The 24,882-nt window shown below is 48.5% G+C and overlaps 2 protein-coding genes across 6 annotated transcripts in view; both read right to left on the bottom strand.

The window, feature by feature from the left end:
- Window positions 1-18,394, bottom strand: part of LOC135964604 (ATP-dependent 6-phosphofructokinase, platelet type-like) — a 45,345-nt gene extending 26,951 nt beyond the window's left edge. For all 5 annotated transcript variants that reach the window (XR_012416886.1, XR_010577107.1, XR_012416887.1 and 2 more), the window contains exon 1: window positions 18,288-18,394. The gene's annotated coding sequence lies outside the window, so the exon portion shown is untranslated. The remainder of the gene's footprint in view (window positions 1-18,287) is intronic.
- Window positions 1-24,882, bottom strand: part of DEFB108B (defensin beta 108B) — an 875,574-nt gene that overhangs the window by 262,538 nt on the left and 588,154 nt on the right. The window lies entirely within an intron of this gene.

Raw genomic sequence — 24,882 nt, 5'->3', positions numbered from 1 at the left:
CAGCAGTTGCTAGGATTAAAGGAAAAGGAGGATTGTTTTAGACCAGCCCCTCCATTCCTGTCTGAAGCCTTTGACTTTGCCCACTTCCACGGTGGCCGTGTCACCGGATTCCCCATGCCAGCTCTGCCTCTACACTGGGTCCCAGGCTCTGCACAGACTTCTCCAGCTGTCCATCCAGCACACCCATTTCCCCTTCTCCTTTCCATATTGTCCTTCAATATCCAACCACCCTCTCTGCAACCCAAGGCCTTCCGATCCAGCCATTCAGGGTGAGCTCAGCCGTGCACTGGAGTCCTTGGCTCAGGTAACCCAGGCCCAAGCCATTGGCACCAACGATCTACTGGCTGTGGGGTCTGCACAGCCACTAGCTGCCCCAGCCACACCAGGGCCTGGGAGGGGAGGCAGAGGAAGCTGTGAAGCTGCTAACAGCTGTGCGGGGACAGGGGTCCCTGAGATGAGGAGGATGCCATGGAAGGAAATCAGAGAAAGAGCCCCAGGGCTGGACGGGTCATGCCCAAAGCCTGCACTGCTGAGTTTTCCAGGTTTCTGAACTCAATCGCTGACCCACACAGCACATGTTTCCTGAGTGCTGACCCCGCGTGGCATTGGATACGGCAATAAAGCAGCCCCCCACATACACGGGGCCTCCGTCCTGCCGGGAAGGCAGGCCTGGGTGCCCAGCTGGCACCACGAGCCTGGGAAGGGGGCCGTTTCAGAAGGACAGTGGGTGCAGCCTTGCCAAAGCCCAGCAGTCACCTGCACTGCCACAGCCAGGCTGAATTCAGATCAACCACACAGAAACCTGACCCTCTCAAGGGCACGCCTGAGCTCATTAGGGACAGACACAGTCTCCTGCTTATCTCCAACACTTTCTGGGCATGTCTAGTTACAAACAGACGACGCAGTCTTGGAAGCGCAGATCCCAGGCCTCCCCCCATGCTCCTCTCTCCTTGGTGCCGTTGACGGGAAGAGGCAGGTATGGCCGCGAGGCCGCACACCCACAGCCACACTGCGGCTGAGACACGGGCCTTTGACGGTTACTTCTGCCAAAGAACTCTGCTCCATCTTGGAGCACACCATAGCGGGCAGGAAGCTCCACCCGGAGAAACAGCGATGCCTCTCCCCAGGGCCAATGGAGGGCACCCACTGCCCTGAATTCAGCAGCTTACTTACATTCTGGAAAACATCTGAATTATGGGGAACACTAAAATGAAAAGGTCACGGAAGAAAGCTTAGAAGGCCGTGTGAAGTCTCAGCAAATCCAAACGTTTCTGAACCAAGACTGCTGGGGTCGACAACCTTACAGGGAAAGTTTCCACACGGGCCTTCAACAAGCAATGCTCAGCAGAGAGTGCCACGCTCTGGGCAGAACCTCAGACACCACAAAGTCACATCAGAGCCAACAGCAACTGAAATACAGCGCTCTCCTAAGATGTGTGCGTTACCTGCAGAAAGTTACTAGACGCTAAGATGGGGGAAGAAAAGGATAAGGTTAGAAACAAATTTAAAGTAATTTCTGCATACAAAAAAATTCTATATCCACTGGCTTTCTTTCTGGGCGTAACTACTTTTACATGAGATGCACATCCCAGTTGGAAGGAGTCTGGGTTTTCCGTGGGTAGAGACGAGGGCTCTCCAGGAAATGTGAACCCTTTCTCACTCGCTGAGCCCTGAGGCCATCCTGACCTGCCTGAGCATTTCCCTGCTCTGCCTCCAGCCAGCTCCTTCCGGCACTCACCTGGCTGCTCCCCAAGCCTGCACTGGCCCAGGATCTCCTCTTCTGCTGCTGCCAATCTTCTGCTGCTAAACTTTCGCTTTAGGGCAAATAAGTTGGAAACTAAAAAGTTATAAGACTCCCTTGTTTTTTAAAAATTTGTCTTTTCAGAAAAGAAAGAACACTAATTCTACTTTCATGATTTAATATGTTGCCCCCATCTGCATGTTCATGGATATGTGTTTTTATATATATTTTAATCAATACTTATAAAAGCATGCGCTGTTGGCTATAGTCAGTTTAATTACATTTGATGTAAGGAGTTTTAAATTCAGTGAATTCAGGCACTCAAAATTTAAGCCCTTTGACATCTATTAATCAAATGGAAATATGACAAGTAGACATTACAAAAATCAAGAGAAGTGTTCAATAAAAATCCTGGACTTTTAGATATTTTCACAAATGTAATGTATATATTAGTACACAAACTTGAGCATTTTCACAAATCTTTGAACTCAAATTCCATTCTTAACTTTTACAGGTAAATGAATATCCATATGTGATTTTAAGCAGCTCAAGCATCAGCTCTTAAAAACAACCAGAAATGCTGCGGGCAAATTCCACTGAACAGCAAATAACGGAACTGCACCCAACAACCCAGGTACCTCCCCTGAGGCATCTGGAACATGAGGATTAGGAGCAGCCTTTGCTTTCTGAGGTGCCTGAGAGTGGGGATTCCCGACTCCCCAAGTCTAAGAAGGCCTCAGCGATAAGGAAAACTGGTTTAAAAAAAACTCTGCTGGCTCCCTGCCACTGGCTCCTCGATCTCACTTCCTCTCTGGCCCTCAAAGCCTGACTCTTGGTCCCAGCCCTGCTGCTCACTGGGGTGAGACCATGGGCGTCACTGTACCTGTAAGGGGAGAAGCTGGTCAGGATACAGGATCCTGGCTATCCTGGCAGTGCTCAAGCTGATACTGTAATTAATTTTGTAGTGAGTTACTTAATGCAAAATTTAACTTCTGAATAATTTAGATACGTGTATCCTAACAGGAAAATCCTGAACGTAGAACACAGGCCACACCCTCACACAGATGTTATCTGGCTAGCACTCTTTTTTGTTTGCCTTTTCAGTAGATATTTTTAAAAGCAGTTTACAGTTCATAGCAAAATCAGGAGGAAAGTACGGAGTCCTCACATATCTTCTTCCCCAGCACAGGCAGAGCCTCCATCGTTCTTCTGCCCCCACCAGGCCAGCACGTCTTTACGACTGACAGATCCGCATCAACACAGCACCACCATCCAGAGTCCACAGCACACAAGAGGGCTCAGAGCCTGCTACTGCTCATTCTGTGGGTTTCACAGACGTGGAACGGCATGGATTCCCCCATGAAAACCCTACCCGGAGTTGCTTCTCCACCCTACACTCCTCCCATTCATCCCTCCCTTCCCCAGCCCCTGGCAGCCACTGACCGTTTTACTGTCTCCACAGCTTTGCCTTTTCTAGACCGTCCTGTGGTTGGACTCAGACAGCAGGCAGCCTTTCCAGATTGGAGACTCACTTGTCAACATGCATTTAAAAGATCCGTGTCTTTTCATGGCTTAGTGGTCCAGTTCTTTTTAGCGCTGACTAATATCCCAGTTTCTGACATACCACATTTTATCCATTCACCTACTGAAGCGCATCTTTGTTGCTTTCTAGTTTTGGCAATTATAAATAAAGCTGCTGTCAACATCTGTGTGACATTTCCGCATGGAAGTAAACTTTCAGCTCCTCTGAATAACGTCCAGGACTGTGATTGTTCCTGTGGTCGGAGTGCTTAGTTCCACGGAAAACCACCACGCTACCTCCCACAGCAGCTGCCCCACTTCCCCCAGCGATGAATGAGGGTCCTGATGCCCACACATCCACCAGCACGCGGTGGTGTGGGAGTTCCAGTATTGACCAGGCTGCTGGGTGCACAGTGACGCCTCGCCCTACGACATAAGATGCGGGCCATCTTTCCACGTGTAGGTTTGTCATCTGTGCATCTTCTTTGTTGGGGTATCTGTCCAGGTCTTTGGTCCATTTTTAATCAGGTTGTTCATTTTTTTGTTGAGTTTTGAGAGTGTCCTGCATGGTTTGGATAACAGCCTTTATCAGATGAGTCTTTTACACATACATTCTCCCCATCTGTTCCCTGTCCTCTCCTGCTCCTGAGACAGTGTTTTATTTTTAAAAAAAACACTTTAGACAGAAGATGGACCTCCAAGCCCATCACGGTTCTCATTTTGGCCATGGTCACCACCCTCCCAGCCCTGGTTCCCACCTTTCCACGATCTGCTGGTCCTGTGGGGGTTGCTCCATACGAAGTCCCTAACATGTCTCCAATGATGGCAACATAAAAGCAGGCAGTTTGCAGGTAGGAAGGAGCTGATGGAGGCCGGAGCAGCATGAGAAGGCCAGCAGCTTCATCCCTCGGGGACACGCAGGCCTCTCAGATGTCCCTCCAGGTCACTTCCCAAATGAAGTACCTGCCTTGGCCATGGGCAGGAAGCAGGACCTGGCCTAGATCTCAGCATATTTGACCTGGCACGGCATTTACAGGTGAGCCTCCATAACCGGAAACTGTACTCTGGGGAGAACCCATTTTCGTTCTCAAGGCTTTTAATTAAGAAATCAAAGAGCAATGCCTGGAGTGAGGATGCAGGGACTCTGCGTGACCCACACACTCGTTTCCACCTGGCGCAAAGGACCCTGGAGTGAGGGTGCAGTGCCTGCTCTGAGTCACCAGCACACTCATCGTTTCTATATAAAGAACCCTGTGAGTCTGTCCCAGGACTTTTTAGCCTAGACTTAAAAAACTCACAGCCCAGGACACCCTAACCATTTTAAGAACCTGAGGGGTGGGCCAAGGGGATCTCACAGACTTTGGTGCCGGCTGTGGGGTCAGGAGAGGGCGGCTGGGGCTTCCCGCAAGCACTTCCGGGAGGCCGTGCAGTGGCCCGAGACTGGTTCCAGCTCCTGTCCTCGGTTCTCATGCTCAGCAGTGACAGGAGCCCTCCTTCCAGAGCAGTTCCTGGCTCCAGGCCCTAACGTCCATGTCCAGGCCCCTGGTGGGGCAGCTTCTACCCCAGGGAGGCTGGGACTAGAGACAGCCTGGAGCTCTAGGCAATCCTGGTAACCACCTGCTTTCCGAAGTGGCTGCAGACAAACTCCTGCTTCCAAAACCTGGCACAGGCTGCGTGAAGCCTGGAACGCAGGAGGTGCACTTCGCAGAGTCCCTGCTCAGATGCAAAAGCAAGGCTAAGGGCAGGAAAATTATTTAATTACCCTCATGGTCATCAAATCAGAGTCACTTAGACCTATGTGTGGCTAGAAGTATACACATTATAGAAGTGTATATAAATGTAAATATATACATGCTTATTTTCCTTTTATGTACCTCACATACATATGTATACTTGCATATGTATAAAACATTGATGATAAACCATAGTTAAGATTTCAAACCTCAGTCACAAAGATCTCACAAGCAAATTACTATTCTTAAATTCTAAATAAGGACGTAACATTTTACATTCTTGCGAACAAAACGTTCTCTATTGGCATTTTATTTTAAAAACCAAGAATGTACTGCATTCTCTCAATTTCTATTTTAAATAATCACTTTCGCTGAGAGATTCTATAACTTCCTACACACATTGATTTCCAACCACAGCTCATTAGTTCAAGAAAAACTGCTCTATGGGACTTTTGCTATTTTAAAGCGTAATGATGTCTCTCTCTCTATACCCAAGAATAGAAAGATGCCCGTGCAGATGTTTCCAAAGCAATTCAGATGAGATGGTCTAGACACACAGTTAAAGACAGTCACATTTTCAAAAAAAAAAAGAAATCACATTTTCAATGGCAGAAGACCAAGACAAAATCCAAGATGTTCTGAAGGCATCACCTTTTATTTAATGTATTTGTAATTTGAGTGGAACATGACGTCCTAAAAGATAACCAAATAGTGCATCACAGCCCTTAAAACCCACAGTATAAAATCTCTTTTGTTTTAAATACACTTAATTTTGTCACACTTTCTTTTTGTAATTTCAAAATTTCTAAAGGTCCTAAAGCCTCAAATCAGGATAGAATTGGACTTTGGCAATTCCCAAAGTCACAAGCAGGTTGTATGTCCACAGCTATTTGGAATGCGGTTTCGGATGGAAGCTTCTATGAACGCACATGGAATCCCTCTGGACTACAAAGGCTGACTCAGCGTGTCTCAGAATGAAAATATATACATTTGTGATGGACACCAGAACAGATACTAATTACTAAAACAACAGGAAAGTCTACAGCACTTCTCATACAGAACGAAGGCAAAGTGTTTGAGGAAAAGTCTTTCCAAGTGAAAATATCAGAGCTGATTGGAACAAAGAAGATTCTGAAGAAGATCCTGGCTTCTTTATGAGACTTCAGAATTTTCCTCATCTGCAAGTGAAAATGAACCTCCTGCTTGTCCACTGAGGACAGGGAGAGAACAGGGTAGGATACAGACCTTCAAACACTTCATAGGGGGGAGAAAGGAAGACGGGCCAGCCCGTACACCCATCAGCACACCTACACCAGCTATGCAGATGACTCAGCTAACTGTGATGGCCGGGCATGTCAATGAGACAGCCGGACACGGGTGACCTGCCAAGAGACAAGATAGCCAAGTTTGGGCGGAATCCCTGGAGGGTGGTCACTCCAGGGTCTCTCAGGTCTGTGCCCAGGAATCTGCATTTCCAAGTAGCCCAGATGAGTTACTGCCCAGATGCCCTCACCAGTCATGGCTCACACAGGCAGCAGAACCCCATACGCCTCCTCCTCCTGTGACGTCTGGCATGGATTTTCCTTAATTGCCGACACCGTGTTCCTCTACATCTACTCTCACCATTGGTCCCGAGTTTACTGAACTTAGCAACAGAACAAGAGAAGGGAACTACAAGGGAAAGCATCCACCTGAAACAGGAATGACCAGGGCTCACGTCAGCGGACACAGCAAACGCAGCACATATCTGTGCACGGCTCACCACTCACAAAGCCCACAGCAGCGCAGTTTCCACTCAGAACGTCCGGGTGGCTGTAGGCAGGGAGAAGATGCTGCACAGCTGTTTCTATGCTAAATACTTGAAGGTGTGAATTTTATTACATATAGAAAAATGTATGTTTCGCATACAAACGTGTGCATTTATGTTAAATACAGGAAAACACGTAATCCAGGTATTTCAGTTCATACCACTGTGGAGACTTTTCAGTTTCTTTTCATACAACTGCCCAACTGGGGCCCAGAACCAACACCCACCAGCTGTGTCACTGCATCTGTTTTACTGTCACACACCAGCCCTACCCCACAAACAAACAAAAAACCAAAAAACCAAAAAAACAAAAAACAAAAAAAACGCCATTGCACTTAATAAAAAAATAATTTTACAACATTATTAGAGATGACTTGTGATCCTCTTTGAAGAGATTGCAGCACCTGAAGGATTTCAAATACAAGTATGTTCTGGGTCTCCTGATCTCAGGACCCGTCCACACTGGTGGCTTTAACGGTGCTTCGTGGCAACTTCCAGAAGGCATGTGTGTCATGTCTAAGAGCAACCTAGAGTTCATGCCTCAGCACTGTGTGCCTCTTTTTCCTCATCCCGCAAGCACCGTCTTCTCCCAGGGAGCTGGTGCTGTGCCCTGAGGATCTGTCCCACCAGTCCCTGCCAAGTCCCTGGTGCCATTGTGGAGAACCAGCCTCCATCTGTCCAGGTGTGTTGTGCAGAAAGCAAGTCATCCAAATCTGTTTAAAAAACACACATTTGCGACGCCTATAGGCCTCAGAAGGTGGAGGCAGACAGGATAAGGGCAGCTGTCATAAGAACTAAACATCAAGCCCGTCTGTCTGGCGACTGATGGATGCTGTCTGCAGTGAGCCACTGCACATTTAGTGAGGCTGTCTGGCTCCTCACCTCCGCCAAGCCTCCACCCGTCGCGTCTGGCCTGGATTCTCTGACACCTGCATGGACTTCACCTACTTCATTAACTCAGTTCACTAAGGCCCCCTGTACCGCAGCAAGGACGGCAGTGGTCGCACCTGCGGCCACTTATCCTCTCTGCATCTAGCTCCTCTCCCTGAGGCAACAGCACCTCTGAAGTCACAGTCTGGCCTCCCAACTCTCCTCCATCCCGGACTTCTTGGCATGTTGCTCTGCTGCACACACCTCAGCAAATACTGCTGATTAGCCAGAATCGCCCAGAAATCTCTTAACCTTGATTCTGGCTGCTTTTGTAATTTGTAGTATTTGTAATTCTGGTGTGAGTTGAGGAACAAATTTTAAAATTAGAGAAGATGTGGTTTTTATTCTCTCCTTTCTACCTTGCAACCTCGAAAATTCTAGTAGCAGCAAGGGTTTGTTGAAAGTAACTTCCACCAAATAGAACCTATTACAAATGTACTACAGAGTGTCAAATAATCACATAGATGTAAATAGAGATGCAGACACAGATATAAAATCCAATGGTTAAACCAGATTGAGAAATGCTTGCCAGTTTGTAGAACTTCTAAAACTTGATATAAATGTTGGCTTAAGGGATACAAGATGTTATGAGATGAGATGCTTGGCCTAGAACCGCAGGCTCTCTCTTTATAGCAGAAAATCCATAAGGAAGTCAAATCTGAAAGAACCAGGTACCGCTGAATGACAATCAGCCATCCTTCCCATCCCTGGGCCAGCTGCGGTGAGTGCAGCCAGTCGTTCACCAACATCCATCATCCATCCTCCAGGACATGGCTACACTTTACTCCCAGCTCCCTGTCATTATGTAGATTAGGTAAATCATGGCCACTCTCACCCTAAGCCAAGCCTCCCCCACCTCCCACCCCAGCAGCGTGGTAATCACCCAGTCCCAACCACAGCAAGGACAGCCGTGTCCTTGGGAACGCAAAGCAGGGGTCTGGAAGGAACCTGGATCCCTGAATACCTCACGGAGTAGCCACCAGCCTGGAACTTCCTCCCCTTGAAGGGTTTGCAAGAGAGAAAACCTCCTTGGTTCCTCAAGCTACAATACTGCCGAGTCTCTGATCACAGCAACCTTACCCACCCTCGTCAGGAGCCGTTCATGCTCATTAAGACATGAGAACAGAACTGCAGTGGCACAGTCACACACACCCAGAACGCAGACCACCTGCTGCTCACATTCATCGTATTAACACCAAAAAGCCACCGTGGTGGATATCCCGGATGTGGACACTTGGCGGCTTCTTGCTGGAGATGCACTTTGTGCATTTATCGCACGACCATCTGGGCATCAGGAGGGGCTGCGCAGATGGCAGCTGTGCATGTCCCAGGGAGTCTCACACGCTGGACTCTCGGCCAGCTCCCACCATCAGCGCCCACAGGGTCCTCTCCTCTGGGAGCACGTGCTTGGACGCTACAGTGTCCTGTGGATCCACACAACCGCGCTGTGTGCCCCAGGAGCTTAGAAAGTACCACTGCACCAATGCGTCCACAGGTGAGGCCGGGGGCAGAAGCCAACCTCAAGCAGTTACGGTCCTCCGTGGGGCTGGCGTCCAGGCAGGAAGGCGACTCAGCCGCTCTCCTCTCACTGTGGAACTCCTAGGTCCCCACATGAACAGAACCTAAGTAATAGGCAAGAAACAACAGGAACGAGAACACGACCAGCAGCTTCTGAGATGGGCAAGCTGGGCTGATCATGAGACACCTGAAGGGGACGGTGCCAGAGCCCCTCCCAGTGACCTGTGAGGACAGCGCTGCCGGCATCTCCCTAAAACCAGGCCAAGTCGAGTTAGACTCGAGGCTTCCCAGGAGTGGGCAGATCCATTCAATCCCACAGTCTGAACCTTCTAAGGCCATCTCATGGTCCTCATCTCACAGGTGGGAACCAGGACACTGCACCATAGACCCAGCCCCAAGCCCCCGTTCCTTCCTCTACACCACACACCAGTACAGTGAGCACTTAGGAACTGGGCATTCATGTAAAATACTGTTGAACTGAAACTTCTGATTTAGAAAAAGTTTAATTCCTACTCACAGAACTGAAAGTGTTCTGTCCTAGGAGGCGGCAGTTGTAATTAAGCATGAGAGAGGAAGAAGGGATCCGAGGGGTACCAAGTATTAAATATTCATCTAATTCCATTCACCACGTTGCCAAGCTCCTGTCACCTGCTCCATTTTCTGTCCTTAAAAGACACAATAGTTAGGTCTCAAAATAGGCAACCTGTTTTACTGATGCTTAGCTATAAAGGAGCGAGCTACGTATCCAAAAGAGAGATATGGGAAAACAGAAAATGTACACGAGCGATCGGGTGGGAGGGCAGCTGCAGCAGCACCGTTGTCTGCTGCATTGTGAGCCAGCCACGTGGGCTGGGCAGCTCACTTAGCCACTGAAATTACATCATCATCTAAGATTTTTGTTGCAGTTACTTTGATAAATTCTCCCTCCTGCTAGGGAGAGTAAGGTTTAGCTTGCTTTCTTTTATTTTTTGAGTCGGAGTCTCGCTTTGTCACCCAGGCCGGAGTGCAGTATTACAATCATGGCTCATCGTGGCCTTGACCTTCTGGCTCAAGCAATCCTCCCGCCTCAGCCTTCCAAGTAGCTGGGACCCACAGGCGAGTTTCATGTCTTTGCTAACAAATTCCTAATTCACCACCGCGTGGCGAGCCCGTCAGGGCCATCTGCCTGGATGTCCACCTTGCTGACTGGCTGTGTGGTCTCTAAGGAGGATGCACCCCGGTTGCCCGGGCTCTGCACGCGATGCTGAGTCTCCATGTCTGCCGCCGTCTACGGGATTGACAGCCCGGAGCATCCCGATGTGCCACCGTGAGCCGGGCTTTATTCCACAGGGCGACTCTGCTTCCCGTGACGAGATGCAGCATGTGAGCACAGATCAAAGGGTGTCAGCAATAACACATTCCCCAGATACTAAACAGAGGACCGAGGCTTTAGTTCCTTACTTATTTGCTATGGGCTTGATTCAAAAACAGCTTTCTGGGATCCTGGGGACAAACATCTCTAACTAGTGAGAATTCTGGCTTTAGTAACAGGAAAAATCACCTAATGCCCATTTTGTAACTGCTGTTCTCATCAGAACTTGAGGCCAAAGAAAGGGAAAAATAAGAGGAGGACCAAGGTCCTGACACCCCAGTTTGTACAAGGCCAACCAGCCTGCTGGAGGGGGTGAAAGGAGTGGTGTTTTTAAACTGCTGAGTTTTAAAAACATGGCTGTAGGCTGGGCACAGTGGCTCAGGACCGTAAGCCCAGCACTTTGGGAGGCCGAGATGGGAGGATTGCTTGAGACCAGGAGTTCAAGACTAGCCTGGGCAACACAGCAAGACCCTATCTCTTTAAAAAGAAAAAAAAAGGCTTTTATTAAAATAGTACTAAAAAGGTTAATACAATAAATTACTATGTCAACATGGCACCCCCTGCTGTCAGACGAGGTGGGTTCTCTGTGGCTACAATGAGGCCCGGAGAGAAATGTAACCGGCATCACAGGGAGGAAGGTCGACCCTGAAGCCCCACGACAGTAACTCCTGTACAGTTTGTTAATCAGCCTGAAGTCTCCTCCGCCATCAGACAGAAACCTGGTTTAGAGGAACGCTGCCCACGGGACCCGGGTGCACTTCCGACCCTGGCCGACCAGACAACCCCACCCTGGGACCCTGCCGGCAGCCCCGACTGGACAGAATGGCCTCGTGAGTGTCCTTTCCCGCCAGAAGCCGCAGACCCTGAGCCACTCCTGGCTGTGACTGAGGCTGCGCATAAACGTCTGCGCCCAAAAGCTCACCTTTGTACATGACACGCTGAGTCCACCTCATTTCTAACGTTACGCTAGCCCCAAGGCAAACATGGATGTTACAGGTTAACTCATTACGCGTGTGCTAGACTTTCCCCATAAGTATTCAGACATTCCATGAACCCGATGAACACACACAGCGAACAAAAACCGGAACGTTTAACGCCGCCACCTCCCCTGCTCCTGAGGGGCGCGTGCTTACAGCTCCCCCGAGACCACATTTCCCAAAGCACAGACTTACTCTGAAAATAAAACCTCCTTTTTTCCTTTCTCTGTACAACTCGTGGTCGTGTTAACAACTATTGCTACAAATATAAAAGGGGTATCATCCGTGCTGGTCACCCAATTCCTACCACCAAAGCTTCAGGGCCCCCCAGTCTGATGGAAGCTTCTATCGCCCTAAAGCCAACTCTGGAGGCGAAGGCCGAGCTGGGGAAAAGCTGTGTCACTTGCAAATCCACACCACGGGGCCCTCTGCATTTGTGTGTAAGGAATTCTTGGCCTGTCCTGGGGTTTGGGGAAATCAGGATGCAAGTAGATACCGTACGCTCTGCCACGGGACCGTGAAGTCTGCGGAACCTCAGAGGAACACGGACAAATGGCTGCACGAGTCCCACAGGCCGAGCCTCAATGGGCTCCTGTGTCAAGAACACAGACACGGCAGGAGGAGCAGCCGATGCAGACAAAGCTTGCAACCCCAGCACATGGTAGTGTCTGAGTGTTGGGGCCTCTGGACAAGCTCTACCACAACTGCCATATTCTGTGGCAAAATTTTAAAAATAGTTACAACTCTAACTTGTTTTACAGATAAACAGAACACAGAGTACCAACAGCCTCCAAAATACTTCGCCTAGAACCAAGTCTAGAATGCAGATGGCTGCTGCTCCAAGTGTGACAAGTCCCCTGTAGTGCCATAAATCCTAGATCTAGGTGACTAAGTGCTCTTGCTAAACCAGAAGGCACCCTCTGGCCCCAGGCCAGTCCATTAGCCCGGGCAGAAGCTTCTAGAGTAAGAGCCTGTGGATCTGTATTGGATGGATGTAAACCAGGCAAAGTCACAGGGGCTCATCCTGGAAGCCCATCTGTTTACCCACTCATGCCCTGGAGAGCCCTGCCCCCAGCTCCACACCCGCAGTCACACTGAACCACAAGAACTGGCTTCTAGGCCCTTAAGCCACTCCCACTCTCCCCTGGACAGATCCTTCTCAAACCATGAGGCCCAGAGTAGCCTTAACAGATGGTCCCAGCAGAACTGGTCACTGCATTTTCTTACTGGCAAGTGAGTCAACAGTTACCTAAGTAGAGCAACCAAACAGGATGTTTTTCCACTTAAAAGGTCTCATTTTTGTCCATTTAGAATTGATTGTGTGTGTGTGTGTGTGTGGTGGCAGGGGTTCTTGTTCTGTCACTCAGGCACAGTGTACCATGAGTAGAGTGGTGCTGTCATGATTCACTGCAGCCTCAACTTCCCAGGCTTGGGTGATCCTCCAGCCGCAGCCTCCTGACTATCTGGGACCACAGGTGCACACCACCACTATCTACTTTTTTGTAGAGTCAGGGTCTTGCTATGTTGCCCAGGCTGGTCTCAAACTCCTGGGCTCAAAACTGAATCTACTCACCTCAGCCTCCCAAGGTGCTGGGATTACAGCTGTGAGCCACTATGCCCAGCCTAGAATTGATATTTCTTAAACTCTTACTGAGTTTAACACATGAATTCCACTTACATAGATATCGGCACACTCTCACAGCTCAAGGATTTTTCTGAATCTCGATTCTGTCCATTCAAGGTCAATATCTAAAGAAAGGGCCAGAACTGACCCTCCCTCAATGAACTCTAAGGGCAAATGTCAGGGTATGAGGAGACAAAGAAAGAAGGGTGGAAAGTACACGTTGAAATTCCGGTGTTAGAATCATAATCATCAACACTTTAAGAGACAACCTGCTTTCCAAAACATGTAGCTGCTGGATTAACTTCAAAGTCACCAGATTCCACAGGCAGGCGCTCAGAGAGGCACAGCTTTCTAAGGCCGCCCACCCTGGAACAGCGTAACAGCCTCGGGGTAAATAAACAAAGGCTTGTTTCTCTCAAGGACAAAGGTGCTCAAGTCCTTCCAAATAGTTTCTTCTTCTAAATCAGTTAGACGGCCTCGTACAACACTGTTTAGAGTGCCAGTGTGCTCAGAAGTGTGAAGTGAAAGTACATCTCAGGACCCCGAAATCACTAAGCTAAAGGGAAGACAAGGTGGGGAACGGCTTAGGGCAAACTTGCCTCCCAGGCTCCTAACAGAGACTGGAAGAAAAAAGAAAGAAAAAAAAGGCATGTACCTCCCTCACAACCGTTGGTCCACAAGGAAATTCCTCAGGGACAGAGGGCAGAACTCAAAGTCACCATCTGCTCACAGAGATAAATGCGGGTCTTACTGCTTTCTCCGGAAAGGCTCACCGGAAACGCATCTGTCTCTGATCCACCTGTGACCTGGAAACCTGGACCAAACCAACGTACATCTCACATATATTGATGTCTCACATCTCCCTAAAATGTGTTAGACCAAGTTGTGCCCCAAACACCTTGGGCACATGTCCAGGACCTGAGACTATCACGGTGCGTCCTCAACCCCTCCTGAGGCTGTGTCCCGGCTGTATCCTCAACCCCTCCTGAGACTGTCACAGTGCGTCCTCAACCCCTCCTGAGACTGTCACAGTGCGTCCTCAACCCCTCCTGAGACTGTCACAGTGCGTCCTCAACCCCTCCTGAGACTGTCACAGTGCGTCCTCAACCCCTCCTGAGGCTGTGTCCCGGGTGTATCCTCAACCCCTCCTGAGACTGTCACGGTGCGTCCTCAACCCCTCCTGAGGCTGTTTTTAACCTTGGGAAAATGAACTCACTGAATGGGCCAAGAATTACCTCAGAGAGGCTTCTGGTTTACAGGAAGCATTCTCTCCTGCAGGTATAATGCAATCATGTGGAATTACAAAATGCAACTTTAGTAAAGGCTGAAGGAATTAGGGTTTGATGTGATTTACCAAAAAAAAAAAAAAAAAAAAGGAACGTTCTATTTATCAATGGACCATGAAAGCCCACACCCCCCTCTGCAGTGATGATGTCAACTGGAATGAGGGGCCCCCTCCTGTGGATGCAGCAAAGGCTACCCTCTGACCCCACTTCCCAGAGTCCAGGCTTCCTGCTGCTCAGGGAACAGCAACCCCAGCTTCACAGGGCTCAGGCCGCCAAAGCCAACTTCCATCCATGCTGGAGAATCACCCCAGGGACCAGCGAAATGGCAGGCACAACTCTCACCTCATCCCCTTAAAGGGGAAAAGGCAACTTCCCGCTCTTCTTCCTGCTGGTGGGAACAGGGGCAGGAGTTGCAGGGTCAGGAGTCGGGCAGCAGCCTGGGTCCCTGCTAGTCACAGATGGCAAATGCCAACCAGCCCCGACCTTCACTTTGCAGAGAAGAAATCCTTCTCTTTTGTCAGGTCCCTGTTAGAAGTTTGCACCCATTCCTTTAAAAAAAAAAAAAAAACTTAGATACAACATGGGTGTTTTGCTGACAATATTTCAATTATCTGGGGGCCTTGGGTCGAGTGACGCCAAAACAGAAAACTGAACCCTGTTGCTCAGGAAACCACCCTCCAGCCCCATCTACCCTCCCAGGCTGTCACCTTATGGTGTTTGTCTGCTAGATGATTATTTTTAACAATAACTGCTCTTAAGAGCTAGGTGTACAGAACAGACAAGAAGTCAGCTCAGGTTGAGGGGAAGCAGGAACAGACCCCTCTCCCTGCAGGACGGTGGAGGAGGAACCTTCAGCACCTGGGTTTGCAGGATGCTGGATCTCTGAGAGCATCTCTCACAGCTCAAGTACGGCCAGACCTTCCTCTGTCACAGCCTGTTCAGGAGAAGGCAGCACCCGCCCTAGAGACCGACAAGCGCTGTGTGGGGTTCAGCTGGAGCTGAACTTTCCTCCCTTGGTGAGAGTCAGGGCCAGCGGTGAGGAGGAGAGAAGCAGCAGGCATGAGGGGCACTGTGGCAACTCCATGCCACGCTAACTCTCGTCTGATGTGCTCCGGCCAAAACCAGGCTTCTCGGAGGGCATTTCCCTTCACACATCCGGAAATCATCAACGTCTAGTCTCCTCACAGGACAGATCCTTCCACAGGAGGCAGACATTTGGCTGTAACACGTGGTAATGAGGGGCTCGCCTTCGTGCCCATTCTGTAGTGTTTCCTGTTACCTATTTTACCCTAAGCTAAAAATGGTTTCCATTTAGACTCCGTAGTGACACAGCAAAACACGCTAGATTCAGTGTGATCCCACACCCGTCACTGCTGACCTCAAGTTCTTTATTTGTTCATTTTGCTTCTAGAGTTTGTACTCTATCCCAGGGTTCCAGGCCTGTGGATTCAACCAACCATAGTTTAAGAATACTTTTTTAAGGTGTTTGTACTAAGCATTCAGACTTTATTATTCATTAAACAATATCGTTTAACAACTACTCACATGGCATATCCATGGTATAGGTGTTACGAGCAACCCTGACATGACAAAGTCTGTAGGAGGATGTGCGTATGTCGTATGCAAACACGATGCCGTTTTATACCAGGGACCTGAACACCCACAGACCTTGGTATCCATAGGCAGTCCTGCAACCCAACCCCGTGGGCACTGTGGAATGGCTATAATAGAAAATACAGAGGTTTTAAACAGTTATGTACTAAATCTAATCTTTTGTTAAGAAATTACTGTGTATTACGTGTATTATTTGGAAGTCCTTCCTGGCCCAGAGACCTGACATGTTCTTATCATCTTTTCGTCCACTGATCTAACTAGTCATTCCAGTAAGTTTATTGAACACAAATCAATTTTACAATTACATTCTTACAGGAATCACACTCATAATGTAAGCTGCTTTGGTTTTTAAAGTGAAATAACCAATAGTTTTGAAAACTAGCTATATCATAGAATAACAGGATAAAGCAGCCCCACGACATGCAAAAACATGGGGTTTCAAAGCCAACCACTATCAAACACATTACAAACCCCTAAATATGGAAATGTTTTACACCACGACAGATATTCCAGAAAAAAACAAGATGTTCAAAAAAGCCTTATGCAGAAAACCACTTTCCCCGTTCATTTTTCACACAGTTTCCAGAAGCTTGTGTTTGGCAATAACCATGAACTAGAAGTAGCGTCCGCTGCAACTACTGCTACTGAAACACAGAATATTAAAGCAAAAAAAAAAAAAAAAAAAAGACACAGCATATTTCCTATTGATGAGAATAGGTAGAGTGTTATAAGAATGAGTGTGTTCTAAAGTCAACAACATTCAAATTCTAGGTCTCCCGCAGACACTAGATGGTAACCGCCAAAGCTTATGCACTTGGCAACTTTCAAGGAGACCAAGTTCAGAGCCATCACAAGGCAGCACCATCCTCAAGTGATTATCTCAGGCGGGTTTGAGGGCAAGTGCCCCCATCACAGTGGGAAAGCTGCCCAGCCCAGCACTTCCTGAGATCACAGACCTTACCTTCGCCATCCCACGTCTTCAATAGTTTCTTTACACTGGGAACCAGTGAGCAAAACCTAAAACACTTCCTCAAATCTCAAGATAGTCTTGAGAGCTCTTCTCCTTGCCCCTTCTCTTACTGAGAAAGCCTATTTTCCAAGCAATCTGTAGTGCTTACCAGAGCTGGGGCAGGAGGAGACCTAGTGTTTGGTAGACCGAGTTTCAAGCGTGGGGAGACCGGGAAGTTCTGGAGATAGATGGCGATGATCGCGGCATGATAGTGTGAACACTCTTAATGCCACCAAACCATACACTTAAAAATGGTTCGAGTGCTATGTAATTTTACCACAATCAAAAGACTGAGAAAAGTCATCTATAATTACTGTCTCCAATATCTTGCATCCTGTAAGGTATATTTGCTTTTTGAAATCCTCAGAGCAATCATGAAAGACTAATACCCTGTCGTCTCTGAAACACAAGAAAAGTCAAGGGTTTTGATTATAGGAAAGTAGCTGGAGAGCAAAGCGTCCGTTAGACACGGCAGCCATGGTAGGACAAACACAAGTTAGGAAGGTGGTGGTCATGCTACACGCAGATGGGAAAGGCGTGGGGAGCCACAACACCTGAGGTTTGGGAGGCACCTGGGCAGGAGCTGAGAATGTACCAAACACGTTCGATCACGCAACATTCACGGACCCCGAGTCCAGGCACGGCCACTGACATCCACTGTGCCCAGGGTGTCCTCTGCCACAGAGATACACACCCTGCCGAGGATAGTGCACAGATTAAATGTCAAAGCACAGACATGCTCAGGTCCAGCTTCTCAGATGGAAGCAAAAACACATTTCGCAGACCCCAGCAGCATGACTCTCCACCTGACTCTACCCCCGTCCCATTTATTCTCGAACCCGTCTCTCCCGGACCCCACAGCATGACTCTCCACCTGACTGCACCCCGTCCCGTGCATCTCCGCACCTGTGTCTCGGCCCTCCCTCACTCCCTCGTTGGGTCAGGCACCAACAGTCCACTGTGTGCCTGGTGCACTGAACCTTGTCAGGGGCCTCTGGGCCGCGTGCCAGGACACGCACCTGGAAACTCCCAGTGTACATGTTGGTCTCCTGCAGGACGCTTGGCTCTTCTATCTGCGGGAGCCGGCACCCACCCGTACAACCGACTCCACTCTCAGAAAAGTCACAGAAGGCTCCTCACCAACCCAGCAGCACCCTGAGGCCACATCCCACTCACCTGCTGGCTCCTGAGCCTCCCGCCCTGTGACGGCTCGCTCCTTCCTGAGCTCCTTCGGCTCCCTGCCTCGATTCCACTGGTTCTTTCCTGTCATCTGGCAGGGTTCTACCAGGACCCTCTGGCTCTCACGACACCCCAGCTCCACAGACCCACCCACTGGGTGGAGCACATACGTCCAAGCCCAACCTTGCTGATATGCTCCAGCTGGCCCTGGACTCGAACCACGCTGCCGTAGCTTTCCATCAGTGTGGCATCTGCGAGTTACCTCCTGGGTAATGCCAGGTGATGGTAACATCAACCAGGAGGCACCGCTGAGAAGCAGAACGCATGGTGCGGTGACCCAAACGTCACATCCCTCAACAGACGCTCCGTGTCTTCTCTCTTGGCAGAGCTTCGCTGTAGGAAGGAGGCCGTTCCTCCAGTGCTGCTACTTCCAACACCAGGGAAAGCAAGCTTCAGAAATGAACGGCGTCAGAAGCAGGACCCACCAGCAGGGCTGCCAGCGGCCAGACGACCACAGCCCCAGCATTCCCCAGCCAGCACAGCTGACAGCCCAGGCTCTAGAAATGCACGGCTTCAACCTTAGGAGTAAAAACCCTCCCAAGCTAACTATTATTTTCAACAATGGGATTGGGGAGTGGGGAGGGAGGTTCTAACCCTGCCCCCCTTGATAGAAAAGAACTGGGATCTGATGATCTGTGCTAAGTCAGCACTTTGCTTCCACCACATGCAATCATCCTCAGCAACAGGAAAAGTCAGAAGCGTTGAGTGATGACACCGATATCAACACATGCGCTTCTGACAGCTCCAGTAACTGGCTGCAGATACAACCCGACAGCGGTGAGATCCACGGACATCACCAGTCTTCCCAAGGATCGTGTTCCTGAATCTTCCACATTCGGAATAACCGTCTCCTTTGCCAGGGCTGAGCCATGCTTCCCTCTCCCCTGTCCTCTGCTTTCACCAGCTTCGTGCGCGTTTCCAAGCAAGTGTCTGTGCAGGTGCTATCACTTATTTCCACAGCAAGAATGTACACAGACACCACACAGAAATGGGCAACCCTTTTAGGAGCTGTGCAGGGACATCTAACTCATCAATGTGCCAAATTCCTGTTGCCATAGAAATTAAACTAATGTTGCTATGACCGCATCTCTTACTGCACCACTAAAGACCATCCTGGTAAGAGGAATGTGCCTCTGCATAGCATTCAGCTCACGTTTACGTGTCCGTTTTCCCTGAATATGCTTGTTATGTGAGATAGAAATCAGTGAGATGAGCTATAACGTATAGTATAGGATCGTTGTGTCTCCTAGGCTCAAACACACCCTTTAATGAAGTTTAACTCTCTGGGGACGTGAGTTACATAGTAACATGTTTTGGATACTGTCCCTTTCACATTCTAAATATCAACACCAAAGAAGTTCTGGAGTTCCTTTTTAAATTGAAATGCCATTTACAAAGCATAAAAGCCCCAATATTAAAGGATACAATTCAGTCTTTTTAGTGTATTCTCAAAGCTGCACAACAATCAACCACTAGTATGTAGTTCCGGGACTTTTTCACCACCGGCCAAAAAAACCTTGAACCCATTAAGAGTCAGCACATGCTCCTTCCTTCCTCCAGCCCCTGGCAATCGCCAGCTGTCTTCCGTTTCTCTGGATTTGCCCATTCTGGACACCTGTTGTGAGGAGAATCATACACAGTGCGTGACCTTTGGCATGATCTTTGGTGCTGGCATCTTTCACGTCCAAGGCGAGTGGAATCTCACAGTGCACGACCTTTGGCACCGGCATCTTTCACATCCAAGGCTCATTCGGGTTGGAGCACATGTTCTTTTGTTCCTTTTTACGGCTGAGTGATATTCCATTGTGTACATATTTTCTTCATCCATTCATCTGTTGACACCTGGGTTGTTTCTACTATTACCAATAGTGCTGCTATGAAGATTCTTGCATAAGATTTTTTTTGTAAAAATGTTTTCAATTTTCTTGGGCATAAGCCTAGGAGTGAAATTGCTGGGTCGTATGGTGATTTTATGCTTAACTTTTCTGAGGAACTGCCGGACTTTTCCAAAGCAACTGTACCGTTTTACTTCCCCCCCACTAAAGATTTCAGTTTTCTCAAATTCACCAACATGTCACTGTCCAATACTGGGGTTTTATCCATCTTGGTGGTTGTGAAGCAGTATCTCACGGTGGTTTTGATTTCCATTTCTAAGATGAATTCTGTTAAACATCTCATGTGCTTTTTAAGGCATTTATTTCTTTGGAGAATGTATTCAAATCCTTTGTCCATTTTTAAATTGGATTTTTTTAATTAAGAGTTTTAAAATATATTCTTGATATCAGGCCCTTATTGGGATAATGTATCCTGTTCTGTGGGTTGTCTTTTTACTTTAATAGTATCCTCTGAAATGAACATTTTTAATTTTGATACCGTCTTTTTCCCATCAGTTGCTTGTTATGTTTTAGACGTCTCATCTAAGGAAACATTGCCTAATCCATCGTAACAGTTTCACCAGGATTCGCCCCCTAAAGTTGTCATAGGCTGAACTGCCCCTCATGCCTCAGATTCCCATGTTAAAGTCACAACCCCAGAAACTCAAAATGTCACTATATTTAGATACAGGGCCTTCATCTTGGCAATTTAGGTCCCACAAGATCTTAAGAGTAGGCCCTGATCCCTCACAATCGGCTCCTTACGTTGGATCCATTTTGAGCTTTGTGTGTAGGGTGAGGAAGGGTCCAGGCCATCCTTTTCCATGTGGATACCCTAGTTGTCCCAGCACCATTGAGTTGCGAAAGGAAAAAAGTAAAGCAACCCTTACGTCCTTTCTCCATCAACAGAAGACACACTGAAGAATCGTGGACAATTTTGTTGGTTTAAGCCAGTGGTTTTCAAACTTTTGGGTCTCAGGAACCCTTTGCACTTTATTGAAGATCACAAAAAGCCTTCTCATGAGGCCAGGAGTGGTGGCTCATGCCTGTAACTCCAGCACTTTGGGAGCAGAGGCAGGTGGATCACTTGAGGTCAGGAGTTCGAGACCGGCCTGGCCATGATGAAACCTACTAAATACAAAAAGTAGCCGGGCATGGTGGTGGATACCTGTAGTCCCAGCTACCTAGGGAGGCTGAGGCAGGAGAATCGCTTGAACTCAGGAGGCAGAGGTTGAAGTGAGCTGAGGTCACACACCACTGCACTCCAGCCTGGGTGGCAGAGCAAGACTCGGTCACAAAAAGAAATAATTTAGTTCATTTTACAATGATAAAGTCATTACATCTTAACAGTTTTAAAGAAGAAACCATTTTCCAAAATAAGCAGCACTGTGGCAATAGTTTGTGCTGCTGTGAAAACGCCTAACATCTCTGCACCTCAGACAGCAGGGTTCTCATGCCTGCATCTGCATTCAGTGCGCAGCAGAGCCGTGGTTGAAGTTTATGAAGAAAGTCTGACCCCATGCTGATATACAATTAGAAGTATTTTCATTGTGTTTTCAGAACATTTTAGGTATTCTCTGCTGCCAAATGTAACAAGCGGCACTTCCGTACAGGCTGTCTGCAATGAGGAGTCTGTGCTCTGGTCAATGGACTTTTCTGCCCCAATTCCTTCTAAGTCGACTGGCCCGTCCTGCACTTGGCTGGCTTTTACCAGCACACTATTTGTAATCACATTGGTTAGAAAACACTGGTTCAGAGTTATGAGCAGCTTCCACATTTCATTATGTGTCAAAAAAAAAAAACAAAAAACCAACCAACCCACATCAATATCACCATTGATCACATGAGAAAGTGGTGGACACAAGATTTTTATACTTTAATATTCACTGGAAAGCTCAAATGTCTATCACTGGGAATAAGGTGCTTTCCTGGAGATGAAAGTCATTTTGTTCATTTTTCAGGCCACACCTGCAAATACCTCCATCTGAAGTGGCATTGTTTGTACGTCTTTCTTTACATAAAGAAAGCTGTTAGTGGAAGAAGTGGTTCTGCAGGTTCATAGCTCAGAGGCACCAGTGCTCTCCCTAGATAACCATAAAATCCTCAGAAGATGAACCTGTGCACCATTCCTGTTTCTCACTCAGAACATTCCAGAAGGAACCCTGAATCCCGGTGCTGCAGCGGGACTGAAGTTTGCTCTCACCCACACAATGAACCCAGGGAGCTCCCCCAGTCGCCACCCCAAGGCCATAGCCTTGATCCTCTGTCTGGTCTGGGAGGGCTCCTGCAGCTCCAGCCTAGCAGGGAAAAGCAGGCACCCACATGTCAGAAAGCACTCCCAAGGCCCGGCGAGCACTTCTGCTTATGTGCCAGCCAAGTGCGTTTGACAAGGCTACACCCAGCTGTACAGCAGGCAGCGAGGTACCCAGCAAATACTCAGGGCTCATGTTACTGAGGAAGGAAGGTGGACAGCGAGGTACCCAGCAAGTGCTCAGGGCTCACGTTACAGAGGGGAAGTCAGGCAGATAGTGAGGTACCCAGCAGGGTTCACGTTACCAAGGAGGAAAGGAGCGTGGAGACAAGGGGGCTGGAACAGTCTGTCATAATCTTTTGCATTTACAAGGCTCGCTAAAGATTATCCGATTTGTTCTTGGCAACAGCTCACAAGATAGGCAGAGGCATGACTGTTTTCACTACTTCATAAAAAGAGATCCAGAGAACTAATGATGACCACGTGCTCTTCCCACAGGCTCCCAGAAATCCTCAAATCATCTCTCTTGTATACATGTGATAGTATCTCAGTCACATCCCCTCTCTGCAGGGGGATTTTAATGCCGCCCTGCTGTTCCTTCGCACCCCTGCCCTCTCCTGCATTTCAGCCATGCCCACCATCCATGATGCCCACCATCCATGGGGAGTCCACACCACCCCAGCCCCGCTGCTGCTGATGGCTTGGGTCACCCTTATCTTTCATTTCCACCGGCAGGGACCTGTTCTTCCTTCAAACGCAGCTCAAACTCACTCATTGTGTGAAGCCTTTTCCAGCCACCACAACTGTCATGTGTAAAATCAGTGTGTAGAATGCTTCATTTAGGAGGTGCTTATGTTGCCTTATTGGCTGTGAGCAGGACCAAATTCTTAGCAAACCAAGTGATCCCCTCTCCCCATCTCTGCTCCAGTGCACTTAAAACAAGCATTCCTGGAAGCACCTTTTCAGTCCAATTCATGCATGAGTCTGCCCCACACCCTGCAGAAAAGCCCTGGCGGTCAGGGCTCAGGGCCCCCAGGTGGGTAAGGAGAGCTTAGTGCCCTCTCTGGAATTGTTGCCCAGAGACCCATGGCTGGAAGGGAAAAAACTTTGCATCCTGTGAAATATCCAGGCCTCAAGACCCACTCAGGAGCAGAAAACGAGGAAAGAGCCTTGAACAGACCCTCGGGAGGGCAGTCAGCAGGAGCCACGGAGGCCACCAGGAGGGAGGGAGGGAGGCAGGCAGGGAGGCCAGAGGTGATGTGGCTAGAGGTGACATGGTGGGGGGTGACATGGCATGGTGGGGGGAGGAGACGTGGCCAGCGGCAACGTGGCCAGGGAAGGAGATACGGCTGGAAGTGACAAGAGGGGTCTCCAGGCCTCAGACTGTGCCTGATTTATGGATGACATTTTGTTATATCTAACTTTAAAGTAGCAATTTAGAACCATTGTGTACATTTCAAGCACGGTACAAATATAGCACATTTCCCAAACCAAAGAACAGTGCATTGAAGGACAAAACAGCAGCTCACCAATAAAAAGAGTAAAGAAAAAATTCATTTTAACATCAGAAATAAAGAGATCCTACAGCTCTTCTAGTCCAATCCCCACCCTAATGTGAATGGGGGGAAAGGGAAGTAGATTCTAGTCAGTCAGAATTAAAGGCAAAACCAATCCCCTTTACTTTCTACTTGACAGAAAACAAGAAGCTCATCAAGGAATCCCTACGAACAGTAGCTTTAGGAGTCCCCAAAATGCAAAATTCACCTTCAAATTAAATCAACTGCTAAGTGTGTATAAAGTTATTGTTTTCATTATTGCCTTCCTCATTCCCAGGGGCTTTATTTAGACCTTGTTTCCCCCTAATTGCCTCCAACACACCCAGGAAATTTAAACCCCACAAGTAAACCGTGTCTCGATTAACATACAGCAATCTTTAGGAGCAGACAGTCCGTTGCTCTAAGACGTTCTTGTCACCTAAGCACTGAGTACAGCCTGAGAATGCACAACACACACACACACACACACACACACACGAACTTGGACAGACAACAGATGAGATGTGGCACATGAGGAGGAAGACGAGACAAATGAGCTTCACCGACTTCACCCCGGATCCATGAAGAAGTGACACATACAGACTGCTGGGGTGCCAGTGACTCCTCAAAAACAGCCAAGGGCAGCATTTGAAAAAGCAGCACCACAGGCCAGGAGGGTCTTTGGGCTTCAGAGGGGAGGGGCGCCTCCGACCATGTGTTGGGGGCTTCAGAAGGGGAGGGGGGCCCCAACCAGGTGCTGGGGACTTCAGAAGGGAGGGGTGCCCCGACCAGGTGCTGGGGCTTCAGACGGGAAGGCAAATATATCCAATTCATCCTGTCACTAAAAACGACATAATCTGCCATCTCCATCA

The sequence above is a fragment of the Macaca fascicularis genome, chromosome 8 (genome assembly GCF_037993035.2).
Source record: "Macaca fascicularis isolate 582-1 chromosome 8, T2T-MFA8v1.1".
In the NCBI taxonomy this organism is placed as follows: domain Eukaryota; kingdom Metazoa; phylum Chordata; class Mammalia; order Primates; family Cercopithecidae; genus Macaca; species Macaca fascicularis.
The sequence above is the reverse complement of the archived record's forward strand: the minus strand, read 5'-3'. Positions and strand labels throughout refer to the sequence as shown.